At 34.0% G+C, this 20,884-nt stretch overlaps 1 protein-coding gene across 2 annotated transcripts in view; it reads right to left on the bottom strand.

Moving 5' to 3' along the window:
• Window positions 1–15,999, bottom strand: part of LOC124642956 (irregular chiasm C-roughest protein-like) — a 104,388-nt gene extending 88,389 nt beyond the window's left edge. For both annotated transcript variants that reach the window (XM_047181758.1, XM_047181757.1), the window contains exon 1: window positions 15,707–15,999. The gene's annotated coding sequence lies outside the window, so the exon portion shown is untranslated. The remainder of the gene's footprint in view (window positions 1–15,706) is intronic.
• Between the last annotated feature and the right edge of the window lie 4,885 nt (window positions 16,000–20,884).

Raw genomic sequence — 20,884 nt, 5'->3', positions numbered from 1 at the left:
TGATAATTCCTCTTCGATGTTAGTAAGCCATGAACCTCGATAAAATATACAAACTTTACAAATAATTTATTGTTGTTTAAATTATTTTAAATCGATGGCTGTTAGAGTATTAATATAGGTGCTTTAATATTATATTTACGACACATTTTATTAGTGTTTTTTTTTCTGCACAGTGGTACCTTTTGGTTCCTTTTTAATTCATAAAAAAAATTAAATGCTACTTAGATTTTCGTCTGAATGCTGTTCCTGATTATATTTAATTTTCAATAAGAGAAGGCTACTAAATACATACATATATTAAGATGAGGAGTTTATGACGATTTTTAGTTTTAGTGTAAATACCACTTCTATAATATTGTTTGTAAAAAGTTGTAAAGAATTTTGTGCATATTTTTGTGGCATTTTTTAATAAATTTTTATAGTAATTTTATTTATTGTAAAACACAAAATTATTATTTTTTAGGGTTCCGTACCTCGAAAGGAAAAAACGGAACCCTTATAGGATCACTTTGTTGTCCGTCTGTCTGTCTGTCTGTCTGTCTGTCTGTCTGTCAAGACCCTTTATCTTAAGAACGCGTGGACGTATCAAGCTGAAATTCACATGAAATACTCGGGTCTATTGTCCCTTTAGGCTGTGAAAATATCAAGCTTCTAAGCCAAGCCAATCAAAAGATACAACCGATTATGTCGATATTTTCAACAAATTCTCGACACTCGCAAAGGAATCAAAACCTACAGGGTACTTCCCGTAAACTCAGAATCTTGAAATTTGGCATGAAGCATTGTTATATAATGCAAATATAGGAAAAATTGCGAAAATCTCATTTTTTTTGTTATATAATATAAAAAAAATATTTTAATAAAATGAAACTTACTACCTTATTTCTCACGAACGAATAAAGGTACCAAATTGAAATTTATACCAAATACCTAGGTCTATTGTCCCTTTAAGCAATGAAAAAATCAAACTTCTAAGTTAACGCGATCAAAAGATACAGCAGTTTTACCGACACCTTAGACGAATTTCCGTCACACGCTAGGGAATCAAAACCTACAAGGTACTTCCCGTGAACTCAGAATCTTAAAATTCGGCACGAAGCAACGTTATATAGTACAGATAAAGGAAAAATTGCGAAAATGATAAATTTGAAGTTACATAAAATATTAAAATATTATTTTTGCTTATATCGTCCGAGCCTTTTTCCCAAACTATGTTGGGGTCGGCTTCCAGTCTAACCGGATTCAGCTGAGTACCAGTGCTTTACAAGAAGCGACTGCCTATCTGACCTCCTCAACCCAGTTACCCGGGCAACCCGATACCCCTTGGTTAGACTGGTGTCAGACTTACTGGCTTCTGACTACCCGTAACGACTGCCAAGGATGTTTTATGACAGCCGGGACCTACAGTTTAACGTGCCATCCGAAACACAGTCATTGGTGTCTAAGATATACTTAGAAAGTACATACAAACTTAGAAAAGTTGCATTGGTACTTGCCTGACCTGGAATCGAACCCGCGCCCTCATACTCGAGAGGTTGGTTCTTTGCCCACTAGGCCACCACGACTTTTTTATTTTTTTAATAATTATAAACTTACTACCTACCCTTTTTCACATGAACGCGTAGAGATATTAACGTTTTGAATAAAAAGTGAAATTCATATCAAACACTTCTTAAATATAATGGCCTCTAAACTGTGAAAAATTTTAAATCATTCAATGGTCATTGGGCACCTTAGTATGAAAACCATACCCACGGCGGATACGAACGAAATATAGCACAGTATAATGATAAAGGCTCTGATTTACTATGGCATTAGTCGCATCAATGTGAACCATGGGAATCTAGAGAAAATCAGGTGTAAACATTAAATATTTTCCTCATTTCAATGGGGAATTTAAACGACCAAGTTTGACGGAATTGAGAAATCATTTCTTTGTAGTGAAAGAGTATACTCGCCGTTTATTTCCATTGTCATCAGGTCAGGATCTGATGATGGAAATCCTGAGAAATCGAGGGCAACTATCAGAAATTGTAGGCATGCATAGGATTAAAACTTGATTCTCAGATGTATGTCTGGTGATACTGTCAAACAGTGAAGGTTTAGAGCTTACCTGATGATGGAGACGTGAGAAAGTCGAGAGAACTCCTCAACGCTATGTTTTAGTTACGTCGTGTTTGGGCTTATATTATTCGTATTGACGAGAACTTTTCACAAAAGTTATAAAAATAAAAACTTTTTACAAAAAAAAAAACAACTTCTAAAACAACAAGAAAACTGTTTATATGCATCGGTCTAGATCTCGGTGGTTAAATAAATATAGATGCATCCTCTAGACACCGACTTCTAGACCGATGCACCTAACATCTTTTTAATTTCTTTCTTGCTTTTGTTTTCTTGTTGCTTTTTTATATGTTTGAAGTTGGATTTGTTTGTAAAATGCTACAAAATAAAATAATGCCGACTTTATAAAACAAAGAAAGGGACAGAATTACACTTTTGTCAAGGCTCTAGAAACCAGGCGGAAAAAAACCTGAAACTAGGGCTCTTTAGGTGATTAATCCCTCAAAAATAAAAGATCCCATTCCTGCAATGGCTGCTTTAACCCAAGTTAGTAGTGAATTCTCATCACCTAAAATAAAATAAGCTCCAACACAAGGTTACGTTATAAATTGTAAAGGAGTTCCCATAACTATATCTGATCTTAGCTGTCGATCCCACAATGGCAGTCAAACCTATCTTTGTGGAAAGTCTTCGCCAATACGAATAAAATAAGCCCAAACACGTGGTAGTTGCAACATACCGTTCGGGAGTTCCCTTGACTCTCTGTAGTCTCCATAATCAAATCAGCTCCAAACCTTCAGTTTACCAGTACCCTCAAAAATACACTCACATGTCTGGTTATGACTCGATGCCTGCCTACAATATTCAAGAGTTGCCCTCGATTTCTCTGGGTTTCCAGATCCTCATCAGATCCTGGTCATCCGGATTGGCACCTTCCTTCTTTATGAAATGTCTTTACCAATAAAAACTAGCATTGCAACCTGTACAATCCTCTGAAACTGCTTGTCTTTTATATTTTTCAAACGATCCTGGACATTCGTCTCCATGGAATTTTAATAAAATATTTATATTCAAAGAAACGTCATACCATTCTCCACGATTTAAAACGACTTTGATTCATGTCCGCCACTTTTTACAAAGCGGGTCAGATATGCCCCATGACCTTTAAGACATAATTAGTTATTTTCAATCAGATTTCTGAATGATGACTATAAAATGTTGTATATAAATAACTTTTACAAGGTACTGGCCTACTATTTTAGTTATATTATAAAATAAAAAATATTAACTATTTTGACTCTCACGAAATTACCATAACTATGATTGTTCTAAACTGAACGGTTGGCGCGAAACTCACTTTTTATCTATACAGCATTTGTACGGAACCCTCGGTGCGCGAGTCCGACTCGCACTTGGCCGGTTTATTTAATAATTATTAAGTTCTTAACCAACCTCGTTAACAAATAAAGCTGTTTGAATTTGGCTTTAACATTAATATTTTACATTGATGGTTAGTACAATGTAAATTATTTCATTAAATTGACCGCTGTTGCCAATTTGTGAACCACTGAGCGTAATCTCATGGGAGTAGTTTAAATTTCAGTGGTAATTATTTAAATAAAAAGTAGCACATTTAAACAATAGTTGGAAGTACATTATTATGGCTATATTGGGTTTTATAATTTGGCCCACAATTAACGGAATTGAAATATTGAAATTTTAGCATGAAATGGTTTTAATGATTGAAAGGTTTTGTATGATATTTATCTAAACAAAACAAAACATTGATTTGATTGCACCAATTGACGTATGAAATAATTTTTAGTGTATAAACTTTACAAAAAACACACTTTTGCATTTATAACATTGACTATTACCAATATAAAAATTACTGCCACTTTTCGTTATAATTTTATAACTTAAAAACGGGCTCACCTATCCAAACCAAATATTTAGGTTTCGTTCAGACTGTTTAGAAGATAGTTTATGTGAAGATTGCACAATATCGGTCGAGCAGTTCTTAATTATGTATAGCGAAACGGGTACGGGGCCTCAATTTATGAAAGTTAGCCTAGAAGTACTGATTCACAAAAACATATATTTTTTTAAACTCGATAAATATACACGTATTTGCCGAGTAATGTCAGTGGCCTTTTCAGTAGAATAAAAGCTACACTCACATACTTTTTTTCCAATACTAACAACACAAACAAATTAAAACTTCTGCTTCTAACCTGTACGGTGCGTAGGCGCCGTTCGCGACAGGTGTATGCAGCGGATGTGTGACCGGTCAGCCAGCCAGCCAGTTTGTGTGTATCTCACTCCGTTTACATCTCAGTGTATCTGCTCTCTAATTTCTGTTATAATATTGCTTTTGATTTTTATCTTAGGCTTAAAATATTTTAGAGGATATTTTTGAAAAAAAATATTTTGTAAAATCATCAAAATCTTTAATAACTTAAGGTAAAACCAATGCAAATTAAGGCTCTTTCAAATTAGTTAAAAGTTACACTTTCGTCTCAAAATGTATCAAAAAAAAACATCGTTTGTAATTTAGGTAATCCAGTCTCGTTCCAATTTTTTTTAGGTTTCGCATAAAATCCTCAATTATTTCTGATTGCGTGTCTCATAAATGGCGATAATATACCTCTTAATACCTACTCATATTTTGAAGTACAGTAATTTGCTGTTTTCAATAATTTCCCCTTAATGGTACCTTAAATATCCAGACACCGACAATCCTGCTTAAAAATAATGTATAAAAACATCAATTTTCGTATTAAATGCATATCTTAAAACAATTACTCAAAAATCGTACGTTTCCGGCTTCGAAAGTCGTTAAAAACGACTTTTAAAATTTTAAAAGCAATAAACCCGTTATTTTACACAGTTTTTCGTTTTTATCGCTTCCTAACAATATATGGATATTTCCATCCCTTTTCGGCCGCAAAGAGACCTCGTAAATTATGTTTCTTTATATTTTTTTATATGTATATATTTTATATGGGTTGTATATTCCCGAAATGGTTAGCACTAAATCATTTATATGGCCAGTAAGCGTTCAAGGTTCTAAAAACTATCTGAGACGGTATCGTAAAGAAAAGTTAGAGCGTCGGTAACCTTTGAAATCTGAAGAGTTTTCTATTTAATCTAAATGGTTTAGGGACGTGGGTTTTGGATATTGATGAGCTGTCAGATTTAAATAATGGTTATTGTAAATATATAAACGCAGTTACATGAATTTTTGTCTCACTGTTATTTTTAGGCCCTTTTTCCTAAGTTTCATAAGTATTACAAAACCTTTTTAGTGAACTATGGCGAATACAATGCAATGAAGACCAGCAATATTAGTTTTTTTTTTTTTTTAATTAGCCTATGCTGTCCCACTGCTGAGCAAAGGCCTCCCCCAAAGCTTTCCACTTTTCTCTATCCATCGCTGCTTGAGGCCAGTCCGAGAGGAAGCTGTCCAAGTCTTCCCTCCAGCGTTTCCTTGGTCTCCCTCTCGGTCGCCTTCCATCCTCCGGGATCCACTTTGTGGTGATATTGGCCCACTTGTCCGGGTGCATTCGACAGATGTGACCCGCCCAATCAAGTTTTTTATTATATCTACATAATAAACTTGCTAACTTTAAATACGTAAGGTTGTCATGACGAGATTTCTCTTAGCAATAAGACGGCTCTTTATGTCACCTATGTACTTTAATTAGTTCGAGTTTTAAAAAAGTAAAAATTTATGTACCTACTTAAATAAATCTATCTGTTTATACTAGTATTGTGTACCAATCTTCTTGTCACAAATCTTTCTAACCAAACGTAATATCCGCAAGTATAAACTGTTAGGTAAACATAAAAATTACAAAGTAAAATATACGCATAATAAATCTTAAATCTATCCGTTTTACCGTCCGTTACTTTTGCATCTGTCTGTCTGTATGTAATAAAATTACCATTTTCCAACAATAAAATGTGACTGAATCATTCATGGACAGATACGAGATGGCAACATTGAGATTTGTGGATATTTCATTCATAAAGAATTCACAAATAAGACGAAAAACTTGCATATTGTGTGGCGGATGGGTCAATCAAATGAAATAAAATAAATACAATTTACAAAACAAGTAAACGACATGCTTGTGGGAGATCGAAACAAAAGAAGAGTTATTAAAATGTCAAAACAGTCTTTTATTTTGCAAGAACTTATAACGTCTTTATTTTGGACTAGCCGATTGCCCTTGGTTTCACTCGCGCCTCGTGAGAACTACTGCCCGTACCGGGATTAAATATAGCCTATGTTACTCGGGAAGAGTGTAGTTTTGAAACAGTGAAAAAATGTTTCAAGTCGGTTCTGAAGTTTTGGAGCCTTTCGGGTACAAACAAACAGACAAAAAAAAGATTCCCTTTTTATTATATTGATATAGATAACGTGATGGGTTTCGCATAAACATTTCAAGTGGTTCCAACAGATGCAAGTACAATAGAGCTGTCTTCTCTCTTTGCCAGTTCTGAATTTTGATGAGAACACGTTTCTCTCAACAGCAATAGGCCGGAAAAACTTGACTCAAAGAAAAAGTATTCGATTGCACGTCTAACGTTTTACACAAGTATCAACAAAAAGCTCATTTACACAGTTTTCCTTTACCAGTGCAGAAAGTTGGTACCCTATTGTGTGACCAAAAACCATTTATGTGCAAAAACTAATTATTAAGAGTACCCCGCACACTGAAGACTTTTTAGTCGGCCGACAGTTTGATCGGGCGCTTGATAAGTACGGAGTTGTATGAGAGTGCGCACGTAACAACGATTAAGTATTTGGCCGGTACCAGACGGACTAAAAACTTTGATTGAATTCACGATGTTCTTAAATAATATTTTTTCCAATCATCAGGGCAACTGTCGGCCGACTGTTTTGTCAGCAGTGTAGTGTCTTGAAGGTACTATTATTATATTCCCCTCGTTACGTAGATTTCTAATTTTTTAGTAGCTATATTGCTTATAGAATGTTGCGTGGTAAAAACTCGCGATAGACGAACGGACATTGTCAATTATGGTACCTACAAGATAATAATTATAATGATTGTTAGAAAAAAGTGAGTTGATTCTGTTTGCGAAATAACTTGATGTCTTTTTAGAAAATTGCTTTTGCTGTACCGTTGTACCATTATATTTTATAACGATGTAAAATAGGTATGGAAATGGGTTTCTAGGACCAATTGACAAATGAATATTTTTACTACAAAGCTAAAATTTTCGTTAAAAACATTTGTTGTATAACCGTGCTTTGCGAGTCAATTGTTTTAAGGTCTCAATATGTCTTAAAATATTTTACCAAAATTCACAATCACCATTTTACAATACTGACCCCTATAAAAATAAACGTGGGCGAAATGTTATGTTGGTAATAAATAACAGAGACCGTCTCAATGATAGTCATTTTATTTTTTATAAACAATATATCATTGGATTAATGTCCTAAAATTATAACATTAAGATAAAATGTTATAAATGATACGTAAGTTCAAGATTTGCATACGTTGAGTCATGGATTAAACATGCATGCAGGTATTATCTTGAAATGCTGGAATTCTTTTCAGTGAAATAATATGCTATTAATTGAAAATGTTTTTTTAGTTTCTTTCTTTTTGTAATACGCTTTACGTGCATTCTTTGTTAAGGTCTTAAGTTACCTATTTTTATAGGTAGATTTTGTGTCCACTGTCCATGTCTTTTAGAAGGATAAAATTCACAAGCATACGGTATTCGAGTTCAATTTATTATACGCCTAGCAATTGCTATGTGTAACTATTAGGCACATTAAAAAACAAAATAATGCACAATAAAAATCAATGACCAATAAGTTAGTCCCAATTCACAGAAACAACTTTTCCCCATTTGCCGAAATCAATTTGTGACGAACTAATTTGTGGTCACCAACCCAATTATTTTTACCATACATGGCGTTTCGTACTTATAGTAAAATACCCCATAATGAGGTTCATAGAAAGTGTAAAAGTAGGTGCGAGTAGAAAGTATAATCGGTTCATTTTATGGGACAACGCAATTGCATTTAAAATTAACCTACATAGTTCAGGTTTTATAGGAAACCTATTTTATTGATTATTAGTCGGCCCATGTTGGTCTACTTTTGGACCTGTGAATTATCGAGTAAATCGGAGCAAGTTTCTTGCGTACTAATCTGATTAACATGCCTACTTGATTTCCTAGATTACTGACTCATGGAGTGTTTTACGAAACTTTTAATTTATAAGACAAAAACATGACGACATCTGTTTGAAAAAAATGCACACAAAACTACAATTTTGTTGACCATACCATCACATCAAAAATATCTTAAATGGCTTTTGATTATACTGATCTCTTTCAAAAGCAATACAAACAAGGCAATATTATTATAGCCAACTTCGTTAATAAAATGCCTAAGTATAAACCTAAATCAGTGCACATCAGTAGTAACTGTCATGCACCTTAACTCATTAGTAATAAGTACGATTTTCCTATAAAACTGTTACCACTGACCTGACGTTGACTGTACCTATTATAAAAAGATTCCAATCACATTCGGTCCCAAGATTTTTCGACCAAAAAAACACCATGATTATTTTGCAACACCAACCGTCTGACCCCAAAGTATGGTGATCGTGGGCGGACGAGAATCCAGACGTAACGGTCTTTGGGTTAACCATTAAACACGAATACCAAACGTATTGTGCTGACTGATTTTTGTTTTAAAATAACAATTTTGTACATTTTTGATGTTATTTATGTAGAAATGTTTTGGTCGTTTGCAATGTAGTGTGTCTTAACTAGACTTTCAAAAAATTATATGTTTTGCGTACATCTTATATTGGAGATACGAAAAAAAATAGTTAAAAAAAACACTAAAAAACACGCCGGTCATGTATTGTCATCAGAACTTAGAGCGTGTGCAAAATTTCCTCCTAATCGAAGACTGGGAAGTACATACGTCAAATTAAGATTCCAAGATTTTCTTGCACATATTCTACTCTTCTACTGCTACTACAGCCTTACTACAGGCCTACTTACTAGCTACTAGTAATAAGAAAGTAAGAAAAGTACTGGAAGGGATAAAGCTTTTGACATGGCTCTAGAAGTCAGAAGCAAAATAAACACATTCAACAGACCTGCAGACACCGACTTCTAGAGCGATGTTTAAAAGTTTTATGTTGACCCTTTCATGTTTCGTCCGTTTTATTTTTATTATACTTTAGAGACATATCAAATATTTGTTTTAATAAACCTTTGCCACGACTCTCTATTACTACTCTATTTTGATATTAGTGAAAATGTAATATTATACTTTTTTATCGATTTCAAGGTACATCACTACTCGATAAAATTTGTAGTGGTTGAAAAATTTCATTGTCATTGAAGATGTAGCTCCAATAGTAGTTTTATTACCTGAAGATGTAGATACGCTTTTTAGTTTTTTGTTTTACTAAGATAGTTTTTATCACTATTGTCAATACACTATCTATTGCATTAGGTTCCCCTGTAATAATAGTTGTATTTTGTGATTAATAAATGTAAATATCTATGTATGTGAAGATGTAGATGTTTTAATACCTGAATCTTCAACTAACAAAGACAAGAAACATCCAAATTTAAATGGACCAACACACATCGATCATTCTACGGATAATTTAGCCTCTGTAAGTGCTAAGCCAGAAGTGTTTACGCCCGTAAAAGCCAATTCAGATAATGGCTTATTTACGGATGAGTGGATCACGATAATATGATCAGTATTATTAAGAGGAGTAGATCAGAATGGTATTCCTGTCTTCACTTAGAGAATGAGTAAGATCGGTTTGGTTTAGCGAAAGTACTATGCTGCTATTGTATCTATAGATACAATGATATTATTATCTTCATTTTACTTACACTTACGAGGGAAAAGAACATAACTAAAGATTTATTTCGATTTAGATAAAGTAAGATCTATATAATATACTAGAAATGTATATTATATAGACTGTGGCGTAAAGGTGCAGTTTTCATTCTCTCTAATTTCTATGCCTTCAATGACAAGACATACAAAAAAACATGTCCAGACGAAATAAATAACAAAAATAAACTAACTCTAACTACAGCTAAAAAGTCACACTTCTATGCAAATACTGTAAAAATAATCCCACAAAATCCCACAAAAGGATTTTTCATAAAGAAAACGTTTAAAAATACTAAGAACAGTGTTAAAAGCAAGTGGGTCTGGTAGGTCGTGTTTCACCTACGAGTGATTCAGAGAATTCGCGTGGGTAGTCTGTAGAATGCATGAGCGATTTCTTACGTGTGCCACACCTCTAGTTTTCACTAAAAACTATTTTTATGATTGAATGATGAGAATTGGAAAAAAATACTTGTGGGTTTAAATTGTGATGTTGCTGGAATTTTTGGTTTGCTCTATTTAAGTCTGTAATCGAAATTATATCGGTACTCCGGTCTCACGAAAGCGGATGAGGCATACTTGTGTGAGTATTGCTTGTAAACGTCTTTTTTGTATGTATGGGTAAGCTCAGTACCGCTCTAAAGTAGCCGCCGAGTCATACAAAGGACTATGTGCATGTATATTCACACACACAAGTGAGGGTCACTCGCTTTCAAAAGATAAAACATCTATAACTCAATAAAAAAGTATAACTTTTAAACTTACGTACTTCCATTAAATATGACTCGTATTGCAAAACTTTAAAAAGCCCTATTATCAAACACAAAATATCAATTTTCCGTGAGAACCGAAACAAAGGGACGACGAAACTCGACAATTTGATTTACAACTTAAAACTTGCCGCAAGAAAGTTGCAAATCGTTTGCTAATTAAATTTCGAATCTCTGCATAGTGATTTGCAACTTTATCGTTTAAGAAACAAATGCTGAATTGGATTAACAACTAGATTTTTGCTTGAATGGTTCTTACGTGACTGATAAGCCTAGAGTATTAGGTTTCACAGCCGATAAAGAGACTTTATATTGATAAGGTGAACCTATAAGGTAGTTGGTCGGTCATGGTCTACATAACACAATGGATGTTTTAAAGCTAACATTACGTCAATTGCGTGTTGAAATGATTTATGGAAAAACGTTTTATAGGTATTGCTTCTAGTTCTAGCTGCGACTTCAACTAGCTATGCGACTGCATGCTCTGATTATAATAAATTGTATATCGATTCAAATCAATATGGCTACCGATCGTAAATCGATATCAATCGTAATCGTATATAATCTCACGAACGTGCAGAAACAAATGTTTTACTCACAAAAGCATTGCTTTTACTTATTTATATTGCCTGTCAAAACCACTGTCATAGAAAGTCACAAAAATTATATCATGGACAACAAAGTAATCAATTTGATAGAACTTAAAAACTTTCCTTTTAAGCGAAAACTTAACGCTCACATGAATGAGCCAAAAAAAAGCTAAGTTTAACTTAAAAGTATCAGATACCAGTAACTGATCTTGATTGTTTAAAAGCAACCAGCGAAGGGACCTGACAATAGGGTAAGTACTATTTGATACTCGAATAGTTATCACTTTAACGCTGTAGTTATCACTTATTTATTTATTTGCCTACAATTGTTACACACCCAGAGTATAAGCAGAATTTAATCATTCATTGTGGGCAATATTATATAATCGGCATTCATTAACTCCTTGTACGCCGTCGCGCAAATGCGGAGGATTTTCTATTGTTCTCTAATTAGCGGCTTTCAAGAAGTTTAATAAAATCGCATTTTCAACAGCTACAATATTTGAAAAAAAAAATGAACAAATTGTATTAATAAAATAAGATACAATTAAAATCATAATCTCACAATTTATTTCGGCTTGACCATAATCACAACAAAATCTCACGCAAACCCTTCGAGTGATAACCAATCGACTAGCGTGGGATAACAAAACCCTTAGTAGCCGTCCTTCTATTAAAACTGGGAGCGGGTTTTTGTACCCTGGGATAATTGACCAACAGGTGTGTTAAAACCTTGTTTATTTTTATTCTAAGTCGACTGGTTTTGAGAATAGCCCCCATCAGATGTAACCCAGCCGTTTGGGTAACGGTGGTGACATGACTTTTATTATATGAATGTTGTCCTTTCGAATCCTTTTCGAATTGTAGAAGATTTTTTGAGTATCTTGCTTCATTCTTCATGTATGCTTGTCGAAGCACTATGAATATTGAATAAAAAAACATAGCTAGTAAATAACAATTGAATATCGGTATTAAAGTCAAAGTCAAAATCGTTTATTCAATCAGGATAATTAGATAAGCACTTTTAAACGTCATTATTTTAACGCTCCTCTTTCTACAACTTCCCAGTGTTAAGAAGCGGTGAAGAACAAACTTCTCAACCAATTCAATTTGCAATCCTTTTATATTTTTTCATACAAGATTGTCTGGATTCAATATCATATTGTACAAAAGTGTATGTGGCTTTAGAATAGAATAGAATGAATAGAATAGAACAGACGTTTATTGTTTCCAGTATTACAGCAAACAGAAAAAAAAAACTTAACATGGAGGCTATAATACCTTTAGTATAATACATTTATATATCTATAATACATTTAGTTTTACGTATGGTTACGATTTTTTGGATAAGACAGATTTTTGTCACCTCCTCCGTAATAATTTATGACCAATCATACCTGTTACGTATATTATGGCAATCAACTCTTATAGGGTTATAAGTATAATGGTAAATAATTTGAGTAATATGAGTATAAATGGCGTAGTAATTTCGAAGGACGATAAAATTAGGCAATTTAAATATGAAGAGGGTTAGATAATTTTAAGTACTTGACTTAAATATTGGAGACAATTTTCTTGAATTAAGTAAACGTTACTTAATGGACAATGTCTTGAGAAGGTTTTTAATTTGATAGACAGTTTGACTTTAATTATGCTTGTTGGAGAAAAAATACAGTGGCATAAAAAGAAAAGGAGAGATATCTTTCCTCTATTGTTCCACTGAAAATATACTTTCCTAATAAAAAAAAAACAGCTGAACTAGGTTCAAGGTCAACCGAAATTTTTCCACTGAGAAATAAATCTACCTCTAGCTTTCCATACAAATACTAATGACGACAATTAGAACTTTATAAATAATCGTTAGTACTTTTCTATAATCCTATACCTATTACTAGGGTATATTATGGCCCCCATGTCACCTTACAATATTCGTGAACATAAATTAGCTGGCTAAAAGGCTATAATTTTAAAGCTAGCAAAAAGCCGCCTATGTAAGCTAGATTGGCTTCTAGGAAAAAGTAACAATTTAGCTCTTTTGTGTAGCTATATTATGTTGATGGGAAAATTGTGGTGTTTTGATAAAAAGTATTTTATTTTTAGATTGTTTTATCACTGTTTTTACTAAAAAGGTTATGGTGTACACGGCCATACCTTGTTTGTTGACTAAATAAGTTCTAAGTATTAAACGAAACGTGAAAATTATAACGAAAACACGAGTTTGCTTCAATTGCTTTTTTCTTTGAATGTTAATAAAAAAAAAAACAAACATTAGAGGTGACTAGTTTATCACAAACCTGCACAAAAACCGAAAATGATTCCTGTTCAATAGCATTTAGACGACTAGAACATACCCATGTATAAAATAAGTAGCTTTATCTATACTAATATTATTAAGAGGAAAACTTTGTTTGTTTGTTTGTTTGGTTGTAATGAATAGGCTCAAAAACTACTGGACCGTTTTTAAAAATTCTTTCACCATTCGAAAGCTACATTATCCACGAGTAATATAGGCTATATTTTATCCCGGTACGGGCAGTAGTTACCACGGGACGCGGGTAAAACCGCGGGAAAACGGCTAGTTTATTATAAACTACAAAAATTGTGCCAATAAGGTGACTATTCTAACATCGCTCGACATTTTTCACCTGCTGTCACCATTCGTGACAATCCCCCAAATTAGGTGTGAGTCAGAGTTGGGGACAAAGGGGGGATAATCTCCCCTTACTACAAAGTACTGTTTATAGTTCCCTTCATATTTACTGGCTTTAATTATAATTAAGATTTTTCGTTTGATGTCTTTGTTTTGGTTTGAAAAAGGAATAATTACGAGTCTGTGTTTTGTTTTCATTTTTAATTGTCCAGTATATAAATGAAGGAGTTCATAGAATAAACTTAGGTATTAAATAAATTCTTGCCTTTTTAATATCTATTCATTCAAAAGAGAATTTTTTCAAATATCGCATAGGTATTTTACGTATTGTAATTTTTCCTCATTCCGACTGTTTGAGAAAAACAAAAACAAAGCAAATTCTCCGAAAACGTTCCAGTTTTCATTTCAGTTATTTCATTATTTACTTTTTGTCAGTAAAACAGGAAAACAATACTGTCAATAATATGTACAAACATCCATTTGTTTGTACTGCGTATTATCAACGAGATAAATCCTTATTTCCTTTTAAAAAATCCAATATTTATCAAAATAAAATAAATGTATGTTCAATAACAATGTCAACATAGCACTATTTAATGTTTCATTTGTTACCGTACTTCGATAGACCATCGGCTTTTCTATGAATTCATATCGAAAATTATGTGAACAAGCTGAGTACCAGTGTTTTACAAAGAGCGACTGCCTATCTGACTCAGGCAACTGGTTGTCAGACTTACTGGCTTCTGACTACCCGTAACGACTGCCAAGGATGTTCAATGACAGCCGGGACCTACAGTTTAACGTGCCATTCGAAACAGTACAACAAACAAAAGAAAACCTTCGAACATTGAAATAGATCAATGCTTACTTAACCTAAAATCGACCGATATATTTTGACATTACAAAATTACTATCGATTACTTTGATAATAACATGTCTTCCGTGTAAGTACTACATTACATAGAAACACGTATACTCCAAAATTAAAGGCATGTACACACAAAAGATAATTTCCTTACGCCAACGCTGTTTTGACACAATAACTCAAATGTTGTGATTATGTTAATGAGTTCTGAACATAATAATTATATGTTGAACATCGCACGTATGTTGGTACAATGCTATAATGTTCAACATTGTTGGAACGTGTGCTTAGGCCTTTATGTTGGAGCTTCTTTATTATTTAAGGCTAGTTTCGTCTCGACGTAGCACCTCTTTATAATATAGGTATGTAGCTACTACGTGTATTCAAAGGCTTTAAAAAAAGAAGAATAACCTAAAACTCTTCAATTGTTTTCGAGTTCACTGGTCCGATGCAAAAATACAAACAACTGCCGCTCTTTATTATATTTCTGAAAGGAAAATTCTCAAATCCCTGGGAATTTTCGCTCGGAAAATGCATGGCGGAAAAGCTTCCTAAATATCCGTCATACATTTTGAATTTTCTAGAATCAGTAATCATTGTGCGACATTGTGGCAGACTAAAATATAATTTATATACGTCAAACAATAGAATACATATCACAAATCCGCATGAAAAAAATATGGTGCCGGCATTATCATGAAAAACTCATTTTTTTCTGACATATCATCCAAAACACTGCACACGTTTTATTCATAACAAAAATATACCAGTCACTTCAGCCCGAAACACGCAAGAATTACGCGCAAAAACCGCCATTAAACCAAAAAATAATAGTCAACTAACCTTCAGCTCCGTTATCACGAAAGAAAACGTTCATTACTTGGGTAATCCTATAATCTTTCACATTAAAAATCCAACATCTGAAAACGGCACAACACTGCTATACTAAACCACGAAAATAATCATCCACAGAGTTAAGAATCTTTTTTTTTCCACACTGACACTCACAGAAAAAACACTGAATTGTTTATTTTTTTATTTTAAGGTATATTTTTTTAGTGTTCGTTTTTTCAAAATGCCGCGTAACGATGGTCGTCGTACGAATAGAACACACTTTCACCCGCGACGTTCAGCTAGTAACTGAGGGTGTATGTAAAGCTGCGCTCGCCCGGCCAGGCTGGGCACCAAAGAGTAAGCTTGCGAGAGACACGGCGAAAGGTTTCTGCCTATGGCGGGTGAAAGCTCTGTGATTGTGTTTAAGTATAAAAAAGAATGATGAAAGATTGTTAACAAAACTTACATGCTTTGGTATTATTAAATACTTGATTCGTATAAAATCGTATTGTATTGCATATAATTTGTCCATTTCAAAGACAGATAATATCTAAAATTCAAATCGACAATATCAACTCTTAGAAAGACTTTTGTTAATAAATAAATGTATTAATGTTTAATTGACATTTTAGAATAAATATTTTGGAAAAAAAACTAATAAATAATAATATAAATGATCATCTTATAGTACATATATAAATAACACACGTTGTTAACAAAAACAGTTTCAAGAGCACCTGTAAACCTCCATCTCTGTCCTCACAGAGTAAAAGCCAAAAGCTACCACAAATTCTACCTCACAACTCATCTACAAATTTTCCCCCTAACCTACTCTTTGACTCGACAACGACCTTAATCTGAAATCCCTTTTCAACTCCTCGTGCGTCTCATTATTGATCTCTTTCACTCCTCACTACCGGTGCAATAATACCTCTGTCTCTCTCTAACCAAGCGCTATCGTATCTGTCCGTCTCTGTTCCGCATCACTGCAGAGCCTCAAAAACGAGGTAGGAGCACCGTAGTATCAAGCGCGTTCCGAATAAGAAATTTTTCCTTTACACTGACCACAGTATAAAATGGCTCGGCTCGTTCATTTGAGCATACTGGCAATTTTTCTTCGAGACTCTATGAAATTTATTAGTCTGCGCCATTTCTTGTAGATGTGAGAAGTTAAGTTTGGATGACTGGGTGACTTATGAATTTTGTTTTAGCGAAAAAAAATGTATGCAGATTTTTATTAAGGTATTTTTGAGGAACAAAAGGCTTGATATTCTAGTGTTTGTAGTTTCGAATAAAATATAGGAAACAGTTGGTCAGACACGATATTTTCAATCGAATTGGTTTGTGTACTGCAACCATTATTGTTACGATACGTTTCGCGGACTAGTTTGTGAAGAGAGATAGCTACGGAAAATGCACATTGTGTTTTCGTTTTTTGTTCAAATGCATTTGTAGTGGTGCATCTATCAACAACTTTTTGTTGGGCGCTGTTGATCACGGGCGGTTTTTTAATAGAAAGGTAGGTAGTGAACTAATAGGTTTTTTTAGAAAAATATGTTATCAAATGTTAAGAAAATAAGAGATTTAACCCATTGTATGTCGGAGCGCAGATATACGAGAGACACAATTGATTTTCTATTGTTTTATAATAAGCTACATACAAGAAATTAAACGTAAGTTTACCTCAATAATTTTTGTGAGTTTTTTTTACTACATGAAGCTGTACAATTATTAAATTTATCGAGAAGTAATATGTATTTCTATTAACAAACATAAAAGAGACCTTTTCGATCGAAAATTGCCTGCAAATGGTAACAAAAATCGTCATCTGATTTATAACGTCACTTCCACATAGAACTCTTTTTTCAAAGAGTTTCTGAGATTGACAAATAAGAAAGCGAAATGGTGCCTTTTCCTTGTAAAATGTTTAATTTCTTACCAAATTCATTCATCTTGTTGCATATTGGTAATTTCCTCCGAGAAAAGCAATTTGGTGGGCCTTTTTATTTTTCGCAATTTGTTTTCCCTTTTTTAATTGAGGCAGTTTTTGAGTTTGTTAATCTGTCTGGTGAAAAATAACTAAATTATACAGTGTTGCTTTTAAGACTTTATTTGGTATCTATTATTATATGTATAGATTTTAGTATAGAGCTACGTCCACAAGGAGACATTAATTTTTAAATTGGATCAGATTTTTTTAACAAACTTTTATTAGGTCGAGCTGTATGTAACTATGTAATAGAATCTAAGGTAACTAATTTAACCATCATCCAATGATTGTAGCGTCATGAAAATTGACAGCTGTGTGTACATATGTGTTTGGAGTCATTAGAAATATATCGTTATGATTTTTACAAGTATTTAATTTTATAAAAGGATAGTGTTTAGTCACAATATAATTTATGTACATATATGAGTTAATACGTGTAAAGATCGTGGTTCTTAATTATAGGTATTGTGATTAAGCTGTATCTTGCAAAAATCTAATCTGTATCACAAATATGTACTGTATCTTAAAAATGTATGGAAGCAACTCCTTTTACTAAAAAATAAAAAGTGTCCGAGAAGAATTGATACAAGAAAGATATTCGACGAAATCTAGTCGCACCTGTTGCCTCGAGTCTTTGCTTACCATCTATTGGAAATCAACTATCTATTGATATAGCAAACCGTTGGAAAATCATAGTAAATCCATCAGGTGTGCAAACCAAGTTCCATCATAAAACTGATAAACTTAGAGCTATCTACAGAGTAAGGAAAGATGAGCGGAGATGTCATAATGCAGATAGGTCAGGCGCCTTCTTCTAGGTCAAACACGTAAGGGCATGACCAAAACGATCAGTTACGATTGAACTAACGAGGCGTTCGGGTTCTTTGAGACATCTTTCAACGATGGTACGATGTATGTACGATGTACGATGATCGAGTCCAAAAAAGGCGTTTAACGGCGAAGACAGTAACGTTCCTTGTCCCCCGTACACCCGTATTTTGGCGCGCTACTTTCTTAGTGATTTTCCACTACGGCATCTCCGCTAGTCATTTTGTTCTCCATGGAACTATCCTATGCGAGACACGCGACAGGTTCTTACTCCCTCACTCCTGTTTATATTTCCTATAATACTATCTCTTTTATCCACTGCACTTATGTTGTATGACTTGTATGGCGACTGGATGAAATTCCAGTTTTTGTTCGAGATAAAAATATACCACAAGTATCTCTCGGTCACGGAGTGTCAAGACCGTTTTTGCTATATGATTGATTAATTTTAGTTTTGTTGAAGCAATTGATGCAATTTTATTGTTAGTTTTTTGGTCAATTTTGTTGTTAAGTTGGTATGTTTGTATGAGTCGGATTTTGACGCAATATGTTTTTTTTAAAGGATTTTATTTGTAAGCTTTCGCGATTTGTGCATATTAAATTTATTATTAATCGGGACTTTATCGCCAATTACATTTTTAAGCCCCCATGTTAAGGGATGAACTCTGGTTAGTGAAGTAGCAAAAAAAAATTACCCAGCTCTTAACATTGAAAAAAAAACAAGAAAAAATACATTCAAAAGTCTCTCGTAATAAAAAAATCGGGTTCCAAAATCAAATTCAAAAACAAACAACTTCCAGCGTTCTAAATCGGTCATCTGTCACGATGCATTCGGATTTCGAATTTTCCGAATTCTGCCGAAAACCGTTCGGCTTCATCGAGAAGTAGAACCTTTGACGAATGATTGGTAGATGTGTAGCTCACGAAGCGCAAATGTAATGGACATGTGGGTACATTTAAAGCCTTGTAGCGTATAAACGTGTCCTGTCCTGGAATTTGGGTGAAATGTACAGATAAGGCTATAGTATAAGGGATAGGCCTAGTGGGCAAAACAGTCGTGGTGGCCTAGTGGGCAAAGAACCAACCTCTCGAGTATAAGGGCGCGGGTTCGATTCCAGGTCAGGCAAGTACCAATGCAACTTTTCTAAGTTTGTATGTACTTTCTAAGTATATCTTAGACACCAATGACTGTGTTTCGGATGGCACGTTAAACTGTAGGTCCCGGCTGTCATTGAACATCCTTGGCAGTCGTTACGGGTAGTCAGAAGCCAGTAAGTCTGACACCAGTCTAACCAAGGGGTATCGGGTTGCCCGGGTAACTGGGTTGAGGAGGTCAGATAGGCAGTCGCTTCTTGTAAAGCACTGGTACTTAGCTGAATCCGGTTAGACTGGAAGCCGACCCCAACATAATTTGGGAAAAGGCTCGGAGGATGATGTACAGATAAGGCTATTTTGATTGCATTGGCAAAGTTTTTAATGTTTTTTTGAGTTTTAATCAATTTAGAATTATCTTAAGTTAACAGCATAGTTTCACTTTTCGTAGTTATAATAGATAAATAAATAAGTAATAAATAAAGTCGGGACACCTTTCCACACACGGTCGATTAGCCCCATGGTACATACTTATAAATACTACGCTAACAAGCATGCTCAATGCTCATCACACAAAATGTCGACTGAACTGAGAATCGAACCCGGGACCTCAGGTTCGGCAGTGCGGTATGGTGACCATTGCGCCATCGAGGTCTTTTATTATTTATTTTTATTTTATTACATAGGAACAAATCGGTGAAGGTCGTACGATTATTCCAAAGATTATGTTCCTGACAATTACACACTGATTTTGATTTGAATTTTAAAAAACCTTAGACATGTGACAACTAAACGAATGTTAACTGAAATCTATGTCTCTCTGGCTCAATCAATACTTACCTACTGCATACCTGTGTGGGGCGGCGCGACAAAAACGAAGTTCCTTGAGCTAGAACGCGCACAGAGATCTCTTATCAAGGTCATGCATACGAAACCGTACAGATTCCCAACCAATGAGCTATACCACCTTAGTGGTATTCTCTCAGTAAGGAAATTATATATACTCAACGCTGTCTTAAAATTACACAAAAACTTACCTTATAATCCTAACTTTCAAAAAAGAAGACGAAAATATAGCGTTGCTCGAGTAGATTTTGTTAAAACTACATACGCCAAAAGACAATTTCACTCAAATTCCGCTTCTATTTATAATAAAATAAATAAAGCGATTAACATTTATCCCATGACTACAAATGACTGTAAAAAAGCAATAATTCAATGGCTAAAACCAAAGACCTACGATGACATTGAATTATTGCTGCATGTATAGTTTATTT

This window comes from Helicoverpa zea, chromosome 26 (genome assembly GCF_022581195.2).
Source record: "Helicoverpa zea isolate HzStark_Cry1AcR chromosome 26, ilHelZeax1.1, whole genome shotgun sequence".
NCBI classification, from domain to species: domain Eukaryota; kingdom Metazoa; phylum Arthropoda; class Insecta; order Lepidoptera; family Noctuidae; genus Helicoverpa; species Helicoverpa zea.
Note: the sequence above shows the minus strand (reverse complement) of the source record. Positions and strands in the feature narration are given on the sequence as shown.